The sequence below is a fragment of the Lactuca virosa genome, chromosome 5 (assembly GCF_052849685.1).
Source record: "Lactuca virosa cultivar CGN04683 chromosome 5, Lactuca_virosa_CGN04683_v6, whole genome shotgun sequence".
Lineage (NCBI taxonomy): Eukaryota > Viridiplantae > Streptophyta > Magnoliopsida > Asterales > Asteraceae > Lactuca > Lactuca virosa.
The window spans coordinates 340,450,549-340,466,417 of NC_136430.1; positions in this window are offsets into that span (position 1 = coordinate 340,450,549).

Genomic DNA, 15,869 nt, shown 5'->3' on the forward strand with positions numbered 1-15,869 from the left:
CACAGTACACTAATGTGCGACACGGAAATCGAAATGAAAATGGGTTGATTGTTAGCCAAAACAATGTAAACAAAAGTTGAAGTCCTCGTAAATATGAAATCGTCGATATATAGAATGTCGAGAACGAGATTCATATGAAGAAGTTATGAATTTTGCAAAGTCTTTTATAGTGTAATATTCATAAACTGTAAAATTAAAAGTAGAATTAGAATTAGCTAACATAATCTAAATGAAAGTGTAATACTCGTTGATACAAAACTGGGGATATAAAGAACATCAAAAACGGAGCTCGTATGCAAAAGATATGATTTTTCAAAGTTTGAAAGTTTTACCTGCTATAACCGACGTGTCACGACCAGAAACCAGACCTTGTTCAGCATGCATAGGCGTGGTGCGCCTAAATATGGGCATGATGCGTCCTCCCTTTTCCGGTCTATAAATAGTACGATGTTGGCCTCATTTCTTCACCCATTCACTCCATAACTTCCTCTTTTTCTCTCTCTCGCTGAGATTTTTCTAAGGTTTTTTGGTTTTCTACTACTTTAGTGAGGCGATGCAATAGTAGAAAGCCTGACACAAAGAAGTTTTCGATATCGAAGTTCTATCCACGACTTTCCTAACTTTTACCAGAAACTCTGTAAGTTACGCTACACTTACTACGTTTTAACTGTAACTTATGTTTATATTTATAGTCGTTATTATGAATTTATAAATAATATTTATCGGTGATTCCAAGTCAAAATATTGATTGATCTACTTACGGGAGTGATGTCTAGGCTAGATCTAGAAAGATATTTAAAGTGGATTTTCCAAATAGTATACTCCATATACCAAACAGATCCTACCTCCGATATGATCTTACTTGGTTATTCCTAATCAGCTAGAACTTGAAGTATTCGTTGGGGTTATTGACGAATCTGGGAAATAGTCATAAAAACTTGTATAAATACGAACGAATACCGAGACGTAGTTATACTCTTATTTGGGTTGTTTAAAAGGGATAAGTTGAATTATTATTCGAGGAGATAGCTTTCCCGTGGATCTTCCACCTCAATCAGGTGAGTGCATAGTTACTTTCATGTGTCATCCTTGCTTAAGGTGCGCCACTCTAGGAACAAGGTGTGCCACATTGGAAGATGATGTGCCGCCACTTGTGTCCTTGATGATCCATGGTATCGCTTGATGAGCCACGATGCTATGAAGTCCTCTATGATGCTCAAGATTGTTCAAGGATGCTCAGAAGTTGAATATTCTCAATAAATACACCATTTATGCGCCAACACGATGGATTATGTGCCATTAGTGTTCATGATGTGCCACCTATGCATCATGATGCTTCACTATGGCTCAAGGTGCTCCATCATGTGCGTTGTTGATGCTCATGTGTTGTATGGCATGGATGAATTTTCCAGAAGCTGCTGCACAGAAGATTTGATTGGTTGACACCTTTCATGGGCCTATGGGCCAATGGGATTGGCCCATTAGGGTTTTAGTTTTGATCCACTCAGTATAAAAAGAAAAGTTTTAGTTGGAGATGAGGTGTTCTCTTCTGAACTCATATGAGAATTTCATTGATACCATGATCCATGGTAGGACAAAAATCACTGTGAATGATGTGAAGGATTCTCTGATGTGTAAGGAACTAAAAAGAAAAGCTTCAGTTGGAGAAGAGGTTTACAGTTCCGGTTTGTTCGTAGGGAGAGGAAGGATAGAAGAGAGGAAATAGGGAAACAGAGGGAGACCACATTCAAAATCAAAGTCTAAAGGTTCATGAAATGCTAAATTTTATAACTGCAAAGAGAATGGGAACTTCAAGAGAAATTTTCCATAGTTGAAGAATGGAAAGTTCAAGAGTGAATCAAGTAGAAATAACACTATTGTTAGGGTTTAGGAGAGTTCTGATGAAGGGGACGATGGTGAGGTACTGACTGTAAGTACATCTTGTTCGACAGATACTTCGGTCTATGATTCTGGAGCATCATATCACATGACGTATAATTGTGATTGGTTCGACTCCTTCAAAGAGTGGAATGGCACAATCAATATGGGTGATGATTGGGTGATCAAAAAGTTAGAATGCTGGTACGTCGTGGAACTTCGGAAGAATCTAAGTTCTCTTGGCACTTTGGCTAAGAATAGGATGAGATATGCTGGTGAGGGTGACTGGGTTAAAGTCTCCAAATTTTCTCCAGTTTTAATGAATGGAAAGATAAATCGTGGAGGGATTTATATCATGGAAGGCAGTACAGTTATGGAAACGGTGGTATCTCTCAATCCTTGAATGAAGGTGATGACAGGACAAAGTTGTGGCATCATAGGTTGGGGCACATGAGTGAGAAGGGCATGACATTTCTAAGTAAACAATGATTGTTTGGTGGAGAGGTTACTGGAAAAATAAAGTTTTATGAAGCTTGTGTCAAGGGTAAACATCGCAAAGTGAAGTTCGGTATCAGTCAACACACGAGTAAGGAGATCCTGGAATATTTTCACTCATATCTATGAGGTCCTGCACCAGTAAAGTCTCATGGTGGCTGATCTTACTTTGTGATGTTCATTTATAAATACTCAAGGAAGGTTTGTGTATACTTTCTGAAGACCAAAGATGTGGTGTTTGGGAAATTCAAGGATTGGAAGACCATGCTTGACAAAAGAACTGGAAAAACATGTCAACACTCTAAGGACTGATAATGGATTAGAATTCTACAACTCTCCCTTTGATAATTTTACAAGACAGAAGGTATAGTGAGGCACCACACTAGACGACACACACCATAAAAAAATAGAGTGTCATAATGGATGAACCAAACACTTATGCAGCGTGCAAGGTGCATGCATATATTTGCTATTCCGTCTAAGAAATTATGGGCAGAAGCGGTTAACACTGCTTTCTATTAGGTGAACAGATCACCATCAACTGATATAGACTTGAAGACTCCTCAATAGGATGGTATGGGAAACCCTCTGACTATTCTGGATTACGTATATTTGGATGTCCCGCGTATGTTCATGTGAATGATGGTAAACTTGAGCCAACGAAAACGAAGTGCATATTTCTAAGATATGTGACATAAGTAAAAGGTTATCGATTGTGGTGTACAGAAGAAGGAAGAACACCTAAATTTATCATGATTAGAGACGCAACCTTTGATGAATCTGCCATGGGTAACCGTAGATGAGGTGATACAAGTCAAGCAGGGAATAAAGATCAAGGTGCTAACCAGAAGGTGCAGTTTGCATCTCAAACTCCAGACAGAGTTCTGATAAGTAATGAAGAGCAAGGTGGGAGTGAACAACCTAGACAATATGAAACCCATTAGCAACCCATGGGATAGATATATGGGATGCTTCAATTCTAGTGAACATGAATCCATTGCTTTTGCTTTAGCAAATGGAGAAGACATTGACACTGAGGATCCTCAATCATTTAAAGAGGTCGTGGCGAGTAAAGAAGCAAATGAATGGACAATATCCATGAATAAAGAAATGCAGTCTTTAGAGAATAATAAAACATGGGATCTAGTTCTATTACCAAAGGGAGGAAAACCAGTGGGATGAAAATGGACCTTTAAGAAGAAGAAAGGGATACCATGAGTTGAACCAACTAGGTTGAATGAAAGGTTGGGGGTGAAAGGGTTTTCTAACAAATAAGGAATTAATTATCACGAGGTATTCTCATCGATCGTGAAGCACAAGACAATCTAGATTCTTTTAGCCATAGTGAGTGCATTTGATCTGGAGCTTGAACAACTTGATGTGAAAACTACATTTCTTTATGGGAACTTAGAAGATAAGATTTACATGTCCCAACCATAATGGTTCCTTGATTCTAAGAAGGATCATGTATGCTTGCTGAAGAAATCCTTGTATCGTTTGAAGCAGTCACCAAGGAAATGGTACAAGAGATTTGATTCATTCATGATCTCGCATGGCTACACTAGGAACCCATTTGAAAAATGTTTTACTCAAAGGAATTGTCACCAGATTCCTACATATATATGTTGCTATATGTTGATGACATGCTCATCGCAGCCAATGACATGGCTGGAATAAATGATTTGAATGCAACCCTGAAGAATGAGTTTGTGATGAAGGATTCAGGAGCAATAAAGAAGATACTTGGAATGGAGATTGAAAAGAAACCATGAGTAGATCCTTAGCCCTAATCTAGCATGCAATCCACATAATAGCATACTAAAGCAAAACATTCATGTATGAGTATTTTGTGAATCACTTACCTGAGCTCCGCTGATGGCATGCACCGCACCCCTTTCTTTGTAAAAACCTTTTTGGAAAATTGTTTTTGTGCAAAAGATTTTATTAATTCCTCATTTTAATTTTAGACACACCCGAGAGTGTGCCCAACTCCCTCAACCAAGGCTCAGTTACCAACTTGTAACATACCAAAAATAACAGGCAAACATTTCATTTTTAGTTCAACCAAAACATTCATTCTTTACTTTCAAAAGACAATCAAAGTATCAATAGTGTTTCAAACTAATATCATAGTAATAACAAAATCAAAAGTGTGGAAACTCCAGTGGATGCGATGCAATCATGTTGGACGATTCCCTTTGGAACCAAATGTACCTGAAACATTTAAACATAAAACCGTAAGCATAAAGCTTAATGAGTTCCCCAAAATACCACATACCATACATATCAGTGGGCCCAACCCTAGGGGTATGTTTCATCCCATATGAATGCTATGATCCAACCATAGTCTTACAATCACTTACATTGCTACAGCCCAACTGTATTTTTTCCTGCCATGATCCAACCATGGTATTCCATACAAGTGTTGTGATCTAACCACAGTCTTTCATTCAAGATTCATATAGACAGTCTAGCATCCTACATAGTATAGTGAGAAAACTTGCCTCACAAATACAGTCGACAGCTAACAAGCTCATACAGTCGAAAAGCGGGTGCTACACACCTCCTACTGAAACATACAAGGTAAACCCTTAGTCTACCTTCAAAAACTAGCAATTTGACAAAAATTCAAACCAAGTCAAACTCAACTCTAGCTGGCCTCCGCGTCGTGGCCACCCCATGGCCATGTCGTGGCTATTAAACTCAATTGTGATACAAAGTCCGCTACCACATTGTGTAAAACATGACACCACAGCGTGATGTTCCCAACTTTTCCCAGGAGAGTCGAGAAACTTCATAACCAACTGAGATGAATGTTTGACGATTCCCAGCCTTGTTGAGCAAAGAAATGCTCAGGTCTCCTTTTAAGGCTGTTGATGGCTGTGGCCTGGACTTCCACAGTGCCTTCATAAGCCACTGTCTGTGTATCCATCATCTCTTGAGCTGACTCACAATTTTGTACGAGATGATACACATGGCAGGGAAGAGAGTTTCCAAAAGCAGCCCTGGCTTTTACATCAAGACTAAGAAGTCTTTTGTCATCGTCATCATAACTCGTTTTTGGCTTTTGCTTCAGGGGGCCAACGGGAGCGATGTTGGACATGGGTTGGTACATAGGAACATGGGTACCTTTTTCAATAATATTTCTCATCTCATAGTCAATGGTTTCAAGAACAACCATGACCTTTGTTTTCCACATAACGAAATTGTGTTCATCAAATGGAGGAATTTTGTTGAGACCAAAGGATTTAGGATTCGACGTCATAACTTGAGTGTATCACAAACCTTCTCTGATACCAATTGAAGATTTGTATCGATCGGATACACTTTAAGTATAAAGATGAAAGTAAAAACTAATCTAAGAAAATAAAGAACAAAAAGTAAATAACACAAAGAGTTCTCCATATTGTTCTTTCACCAAGAAAGGGTTTTGTCTTCACCAAGAAGACGGGTTGTCACAAAGATGATTGACACAAAGCCTAACTCTCTACATTAGGGTTTACCATAATGTAGATTATATACTAATCTATACATATGAATCCCATGATTTAAGGGATTGTATCTTATCTATACTAAGAACCAATCTTCATAACAAAGATAATGGATCTGCTATATATTTTATACTTATCTATATCATTACCTAATGTACAAAAAATTACATAGAATAACTATACTAAGAGTTGATGCTAATAAGATTGATATGCTGGTGTTGGTAGTAGTGAAGACGCTGACGCTGACAAATCTTTAGAGTGTTTGACTCATCAGATCATAAGGTGTGACCTTACAAGGCCTTAAGCCCGAAAAGTTAGGGTTTTACCATCCAACCGTCACCACGTTGTGGCCAATACATGCCTACGTCGTGGTTACCTAAATGAAACATGTGTTTCATGCGAAGATTCCATGTCATGGTGATACCTTCGTCACGTCATGGCCAATCAAAAACCTCAAAAATTTCCAAGTTAAATTCATACCTGAAACCGGGCGTTACAACTCTCTCACACTTGAATCAAACTTTGGCCTTAAAGTCCACTACTACAAACATCTCGGGGTAAAGCTCTCTCCTCTCATCTGCAGGCTCCCACATCTACTCGAAACCTTTTCGGTGCTTCCATTGCACCTTCACTAAACCCACTACCTTGTTGCGTAAAGTCTTCGCCATTCTATCATGAATCCCAACCAGTCTCTCCACATAATTCAGACGTTCATCAACCTGAATTTCATCTAAAGGAATGACTGTGGAATCATCAGCCAAACATTCTGCAACGGAGAGACATGAAAAGTGATGTGGTTCTGTCTTAGCTCGACAGTTAGATCCATTCGATATGTAACCTTGCCCACCCAGGTGATAAATCTGAATGGACCAATGAATATGGGGCCCAAATTTCCCCATATCCGAAATCGGATGACATCTTCCAAGGTTACACCTTCAAAAGCATAAAATCTCTTACCTGAAACTCGAGTCCGGAACGTCATCGATCTACATAACTCTTCTAGCGACTTTGCACAATCTTTAGCCTCCTGCATACCTGCTGAATAAACTCAGTAGTCTTGAGTAATACCTCAGTACTCCCCATCAATTGCTGCCCAACCTCGCCCCAAAAAATCGGGGTTCGATACTTCTTCCCATAGAGCATCTCAAAGGGAGGTCGATCAATACTGGCATGATAGTTGTTGTTATAGGAGAACTCGACCAATGGAAGATAGGTATCCCAACTCCCTCCAAAATTCAACACGCATGCCCTGAGCATATCCTCAAGTGTCTGAATAGTCTACTCGCTCTGTCCATTAATTTGTGGGTCATAAGCGGTACTAAGGTGCAATGGAGTACCCAACTCCTCATGAAACTTCTTCTAAACCTGGAAGTGAAGCGAACATCCCAATCGGTAATCAGTGAGACTGGAACTCCATGACGTGCGAATACCTATCTGATGTAGATTTCGGCCAACTTCTCGGAGAAAATACTCTCTAGAATAGGGATGAAATGAGCACCCTTCGTCAATCTGTCCATGATGACCCATATCAAATCCATCCTACACGCCGTCCTATGTTACTTGGTGATGAAATCCATGACGATCTGTTCCTATTTCCACACGGGGATATCTAGTGACGCTAACTTTTTGTGATGTCTCTGATGTTCGACCTTGACTTTTCGAAAAGTCAAGCACCTCTCCACATACCAAGCCACGTCCTGCTTCATGCAAGGCCACCTATATTAGAGTATGAGATCCTTATACACATTCTTTGCCCCCTGATGAATCGAAAGTCTCGATTGTGAGCCTCCTCCATTAAGGTCTCGAGTCTTGCCCGGGCAGGGAACCCAGACCCTCTAAAGCAAGGTCGATAATCCCCGACTATCATAATCAAAACAGGAAACATGACCCAAAATTTTTTCACTCTTCCGATGCTCCTCCTTTGTAGCCTCAATTTGTGCCCTTTTGATCTCCTGTAGCAGTGAAGTAACAACCGTCAATCGCAAACACAAATCCCTGATAGGTGCACCAGTAGCCTTGCGACTCAAATCATCGGCAACACATTGGCCTTCCCAGCATGATATGAAATCTCACAATCGCAGTCCTTCACTATGTCGAGCCATCTACACTGATTTATGTTTAGATTTAGATGATCCATCAAATACTTAAAACTCTTTTTTTCAGTGTAAATGGTACAATGAACCCCATACAAATTATGATGCCAAATCTTGAGGGTAAATATCATATCCCCCAACTCCAAATCATGTGTAGGATAATTCGCCTCATGAGGCTTCAACTACCTTGAAGCGTATGCCATCATGTGACCTCTTTGCATTAGAATTGCCCCTAAGCCCAAAATCAGAGCATCATAATAAACTGAGAAATCATTCACACCCCTCAGGTAGAGTCAGTATTGGAGCCTCACATAATCTCTGTCTTAAAGTCTCAACCGCTTCCTACTGCTCAGGGCCCCAACGGAAAGTGATATTGTTCTTCGTCAAATGAGTCAAACGAACAACAATATTGGAGAAATCTTGAATGAACCTCCGATAATATCATGTTAATCCAAGGAAACTCTAAATCTGATATGGAGACCTCAGAACCCCCCACTGCATCACAACCTCAATCTTTGTCGGATCGACCAATATACCCATCTGGTTGACAAGGTGCCCAAGAAAATGCACCTCACATAACCAAAACTTGCACTTGGAGAACTTGACATAAAGCCTCTCCCCCCTCAATGTCTCTAAAACCTCTCACAAGTGCTCATCATGATGTTCCTTGATCTTGGAATAGACCAATATATCATCAATAAACATAATCACTGAACGATCCAACATCGGCATGTACACCCAGTTCATGAGATCCATAAACGATGTCGGTGCATTGGTGAGCCTAAAAGGCATTACCGCAAACTCGTAATGACCATAACAAGTTCTGAAGGCCTTCTTTTGCAGATCCTTTTCCCTAGCCCACTTTTAATGATAACCCGATCTGAAATCAATCTTGGAAAACCAAGATGCACCCTGAAGCTGGTCAAACAGGTTGTCGATCCTTAGAAGTGGATAACGGTTCTTCACCGTCAACTTGTTTAGCTCTCTGTAATCAATACACTTCATGTGTGAACCGTAAGTCTTCTTCACAAACAGGATCGGTTCTCCACACGGTAAACTGCTCGGTCTAATGAATCCCTTGTCTAACAGCTCTTGTAGCTACGTAGACAACTCTTGCATCTCCGAAGGTGCTAGACGATATGGCCCTTTGGCTATCAGAGCCGCACTCGGAATCATATCAATTCGAAACTCAACCTTCCTCTCGGGAGGCACTCCCATAAAATCCTTGGGAAACACATCGGGGAACTCCCGAATAATAAGCACACTATCCATGGTCTTCTTCTCTCCGACTCGAGTATCTACCACATAAGCTAGAAGTCGAGAACACCCTTGCTATAATATACCTCCTAGCCCTCGAAGCTAAACAGATGGACGGCCCACGTTGAGCACCTTCGCCATGAATAACTAGTTCTCCCCCACTTAGGGTTCGAACTATCACCAGTTGATGCTCGCAGTTAATCATAGCCTCATTTGGACTTAGCCAGCCCATACCCACGGCAATCTTCGTTTCTCCCAAAGTGTCGCTAAACTTCTTGTTAAGCGCAAGAGACACAAATGATCGGGTGACACCCGAATCAAAAAGAATAAGAGCAGTTAAACCATTAACTAGGAAAATACCTAATAACAACCATAAAACATAAGCTTAAAATAGAGAAAGAAGGAAAAGAGTAAGAAAGAGACACATACCAGTAACAACATCTGGTGCTACCCGGACCTCCTCGACCAACAACTGAAATGCTTGATTCCTCACCACATGAGCCTCTTCATTGCCTTGGTGGCCATTTGTAATCTTCAAAGTAGTTAGACCGGGTGCCGCCAACGCCCTTCCTGACAATCTCGGATAGTCGGCCTTCTTGTGGCCCGTCTAATTGCAATGAAAGCAAATCAGTGCCCCACGAGGGAAATCCCTACCAAAATGCCCTGCCTGGAAGCACTTGAAACAACCCGAACCCCTCGCCCTACAAACCCCATCGCGTGCCTTTCTGCACTTGCCACAATGGCCCCGACCCTCTTGGCCCCTAGAACGTGAGTAAAAAGCCTCGGGCTTCTTCGTTGACCCCTCTAATGTTTGAACTGGAGTTGGCTTCCACTTCTACTGAAGCTCCAACTCAATCTCTCGCTCTTGGGATTTGTCAATCATATCCTCCAAGGTCTTGTAACCTGAGATGCTAAAATACTCCCTAATGTCATCCCTCAACATATCATGGTACCTCGTCTTCTTCATCTCCTCGTCTGCCACATACTGTGGAACCACCAATGCCCTATCTCTAAATTTGGTGGTAATCTCTGCTCTGGTCTCTGTCGTGTAACACAAGTCCTGGAACTCCCTTACTAATTGATGCACCTCGATAGCAAGTGCAAACTCCGATCTGAATCTGGAAAAAAATTAGGCCAATTCATAACCTCGATGGCAGGTGCACCTAGAGCATGGCCAACCTCCTCCTACCAGTCATGAGCTCGATCTATCAGAAGACAAACTGCAAACTTCACATTCGCCCCCTCAGGGCAGGAGCTTGTTGTAACACCCATAAAAATCACAAGAAATTTAAACTTTTAAAATGAACCCAATTTCATAAATTGTTTACAATCATTGTTTTCAAAACATTTCAAACATCAGAGTCTCCCAAAATCATAAGTCATGAATAAGAGGATGTGTACGGTCATGCCTTCGCCTTCCCGCGGTCATCCGAAGTACCTGAAACATGACCCAAAATTGTAATTCAATGCTTAGTGAGTTCCCCCAAAGTACCAACACATAAACAGATAACAAATACAATAACAGCATGTCGGGTCCAATCAACCATCGGCTTGGAATACCCGCAGGCTTCAATCAACCATCGGGTTGGAATGCCAATACATTACGGGTCCAGTCAACCATCGGGTTGGAATACCCCAGGTGCATCAACCATCGGGTTAGAATACCAATCCATAACGGAACCTGTCATCCACGGGATGGAATACCCTCGGGCCCAATCAACCATTGGGTCGGTATGCCTCCGGCCTGTTGGCTTACGCACAAAGCAGTAAAGCCTCAACCACCGACAAAATATGTGCACATATAACAGATAACATATAATAACATTCTACAGACAGTTAGGTAGATCTATAGACCACTAAGCATAGCATCATCCTATATACCAGGATATCAATCTAACGGATCACTACTGCATGATAATATACATAACAGGATATGAAATTCAAAGCGCTGACCTTGGTGCCTTCGACTCACAAGTACAGTGAGAAAAACTCACCTCACAAACTGGACAAAAGCTGATGAGGTATCGACTCCGAATCTCAGATCTCCAACCGACACCTATTCCAACGAATGACCAATTTTCATTAAAATACCCTTCAGGTCAAACTTGGTCAAAGTTAAGGTCAAACTTGGTCAAAGTCAAGGTCAAACTGGTCAAAATCCATAAATCAACCGAGTCAACTCAGAGTGAGAATGTGGGGCATACTTCAAAGGTACACTGGGCATACTCGCATGTTGACCACCTTTGGGGTGGTTGACCTCGTATGCTGGGCGTACTCCGACTATGTGGGGCGTACTCCCAGAGGCTTCAAAACTCATTAAGAGCTTAATGGCTTAAGCTCTTATGTCCATATTTTAGATCCATGGCTAAAATACACTCAAGAGTCATAAAGTTTCCAACTTTATGACTTTTCATGCCCATTAAGTGCTTAAATCAACTTCTTAATCCATTAAGACAGTCTACAAGATGCATGGAGCAAAACCAACCATTGGAAACCCATTTCTATGACTCAAGACCCCTCACGGGTCTGAAAGGACAGCTTAATGGATGAAGAACATGCTTCGTTCAAGATCTAACGTTTTGGGACCAAAAATCTTCATAAAGACATCCAAACATAGGTCTATATAATATAGGGGTAAAGTTGCAAGCTTTATACCTTAGAAAGGTTGCAAATGATGTAGAAACCTCAGATCCAAAGTGCTTCACTCTTCCAAGACGAGCTTGGCTTCCTTCCTTCTTCTTCTAAGCACAAAACACACACTCTTAGGCTTGAAATAGCTTCTCAAGGTGAACTAGGGTTTCAAAACGTCTCAAGAGGGATGGAGGCTGATGAGGTGAAGGGAAATGAAGTCATAATGGGGTTTAAATATGAGCCAAACCCTAAAAAATAGGATCCACATGCCTGACACGTATGCCCTGGGTAATAAGGCGTGCCTTAGTACACTAAACGTACACACATATGCATGGCGTACTCCCAAACTTCCCAAATTACGAAAATGCCACTAGGGCTTCCAATGCACACTTCCTTCTACATAGGGACCAAAATGCAACATAATTAAATTATAGGGTTAAAATTAGAAGTACCTCATCATCGGGATGTTACAATTCTCCCCCACTTGTTCTAAACTTCATCCTCGAAGTCTGCCGCAACAAATAACTCAGGATAATGCTCTTGCATCTCCGCCTCCGGCTCCCAGGTCCATTTGGAGCTTCTCTGATGCTGCCATTGTAACTTTACCAACCGTATCTCTTTGTTGCGCAGGACCTTCATCTTCCTTTCTAGAATAGCCATCGGTATCTCAATATAGTTCAGGCGCTCATCGACCTGAATATCATCCAAGGAAACCACTGCCTCATCATCCAATACGCACTTTCGCAACTGCGAAACATGGAAACTGATGTGAATCTGATTGAGCTCCTCAGGTAGATCTAACTTGTAAGTTACCTTGCCAACCCTGGCAATCACCCGAAAAGGCCCAATATACTAGGGGCCCAACTTCCCCCTCTTCTTTAAGTGTATCACACATTTCCAAGGTTAGACCTTCAGTAGTACCATATCGCCGACTTGAAACTCCAACTATGATTGGCGTCGGTCGGTATAGCTCTTCTGTCGACTATGAGCGGTCTGCAGTCTCTGCTTGATCTTTTGAATAAGCTCCATGGTCTGAAGGACTACTTCGGTCCTTCCCATAACCTTGTGACCAAGCTCTCCCCAACAAAACTGGGGTACGACATCTCCGACCATACAAGAGCTCAAAAGGTGGGGCACCAATGCTGGAGTGATAACTATTTTTGTAGGAGAACTACGCGAGAGGTAAGTAGGAATCCCAACTCCCACCAAAATCAATAACACAGGCCCGCAACATATCCTCAAGGGTCTGTATCGTCCGGTCACTCTGGCCGTCGGTCTACGGATGATATGCAGTGCTGAAATGCAACCTCATGCCCAGTTCCTCATGGAACTTCTGCTGCTTTTAGGAGTGAACTTTCTAAACAGGTGATGAATCGAACATCTCGATTAGAAAAAATGGAAACCAAAACCCCATGGCGAGCAACAATCTCCCGAACATACACATCGGCCAACTCTTCGGCCGAAGAGCTCTCCCGGATAGCCAAAAAGTGGGAACTCTTGGTCAATCGATCTGTGATGACCCATATAGCATCAAAACCCTTGGCCGTCTTCGAAAACTTGGTGATAAAATCCATGGTGATATGTTCCCATTTCCACATGGGAACCTTTAGAGGTTGTAGCTTTCCATGTGGCCTCTAATGCTCGGCCTTGACCATCCTGCAGGTCAACCACCTCTCGACATACCAGACTATCTCCCTCTTCATACACGGCCACCAATAACTCAATATCAAATATTGATACATCTTGGTGGATCTCGGCTGTATAGAAAAGAGAGACTTATGAGCCTCCTCTAACACAATCTGTCTGACCCCACCATAAACTGGAACCCAAACCCGACCACACCGGGTCAATAACCATTGACTATCTGTGACAAATCTATCAATCTCACTCTTGATCCTTTCCTGCTTCCAGTTCTCTTTATGAACCCCCTCTACCTGGGCCTCTCTGATCAATCCCAAAAGCGGATAATCCACGAATATCCTCATACACATCTCCCGACCGAAGACCCAACCGACTTGCAGCTCAAAGCATCCACTACCACATTCGCTTTACTCGGATGGTAAAGGATCTCGCAGTCATAATCCTTGACCACGTCCAGCCACCTACGCTGTCTCATGTTCAGGTTCGGTTGGTCCATCAGGTATCTTAAAGTCTTGTGATCCGTGTAAACGGTACAACGGATCCCATATAGATAATGTCTCCAAATATTGAGGGCAAACACCACTGCCCCCAACTCCAGATCATGTGTGGGATATCGCATCTCATGCGGCTTCAGCTGCTGAAAAGCATAAGCAATCACTCGTCCTTTCTGCATGAGGACTGCCCCAAACCAGTGATGGGTGCATCATAGAATACCAAGAAATCCCCGACACCCTCCGGGAGGGTCAATATCGGGGCCTCACATAACCTCTTACGAAGAGTCTCAAATGCTGACTGCTGCTTAGAGCCCCATTAGAAATCCACCCCTTCCTCGTCAGACGAGTGAGGGGTACCACAATCTTGGAGAAGTCCTGAATGAATCTCCGATAGTACCCTGCCAAACCCAAGAAACTCCTGATCTCTGAGGGAGATTTCAGAACCTTCCACTGCATCACAACCTCGATTTTGGCCGAATCTACCAAAATCCCATCTTGGTTAATGAGGTGCCCAAGGAACTGAACATCTCGTAACCAAAAATCACACTTTGAGAACTTGGCATAAAGCCGTTCTTGCCTCAAAACCCCCAAAAGCTCTCGAAGGTGCTCCTCGTGCTGCTCTATGGTCTTGGAATACACCAAGATATCCTCAATAAATATAATGACAGATCGGTCGAGCATCGGCCTGCAAACCCGATTCATCAAATCCATAAACACAGCAGTCACATTGGTGAGCCTGAATGGCATCACCACGAACTCGTAATGCCTATAACATGTCTGGAACACAGTCTTCTCCACGTCCTCCTCTCTCACTCTCACCTGATGATACCCATACCTCATATCTATCTTGGAGAACCAAGATTCACCCTACAACTGATCAAAGAGGTCATCAATGCGTGAAAGGGGATAAAGGTTCTTCAGCGTTAACTTGTTCAACTCCGGGTAATCAATGCATATCCGATGTGAACCATCCTTCTTCTTGACAAACAGTATCGGCGCTCCCCACGGAGAACTGCTCAGTCTGATGAACTACTTGCCTAACAGCTCCTGAAGCTGAGATGACAACTCCTGTATCTCAAGCGGCGCCAAGCGGTACGACGCCTTGGCAATCGGGGTCACACCTGGCGTGAGATCAATCCTGAACTCAACCTGCCTCTCAGGAGGCACACCAGGTAACTCCTCCGGGAAAACATCAGTAGACTCCCTGACAAATGTTACCTCTGAAACTGAAGTCTGCTCCCTAACCCGAGTATCAACCACATAAGCTAAATAACCGGCACACCCATGCCGAATATACTGTCGAGTCTTGGCTGCCGAGCAAAACCCTGAACCAACCCTGGTGCCCTCTCCATAGATAACCAATCCTCCCCCACTTGGGGTTCGAACTACCACTCGCTGGCCCTCACAATCAATCATGGCACCAAACCTGCTCAGCCAATCCATACCCACTATCATGCATACGTCCGCCATGGGGATAACGATCAAATCAATTGGATAAGGCACTCTGAAGATCTCAAGAGTACAATCCTTATACACTACAGATGCAGAAACCCCGTGTTCGTTGGCGATAGAAACCCACAACAAACACTCTAACTCCCCAATAGGTGTTGAGTCCATTTGTGTTGCGTCATGGGCCTTACGTTTTGCATCCGGATTGGGCCTGTCCTTCCGTGATTATCTAGATTAGCTAGTAGGGTTATACTATATATATGCATGCATGTATGCATTATATAAGATTGATTATCACGTTCATAACTTCGGTAACCCTAAACACCTCTACAGCAGCAGTTCTTAATCGATCTCTTCTGAGGTGTTAAAGTTTTAATCATTCGACACATTCAAAGTCATTCTTGTATTCATTTTTACATTCTTAATTGTTTGCTTGCTCA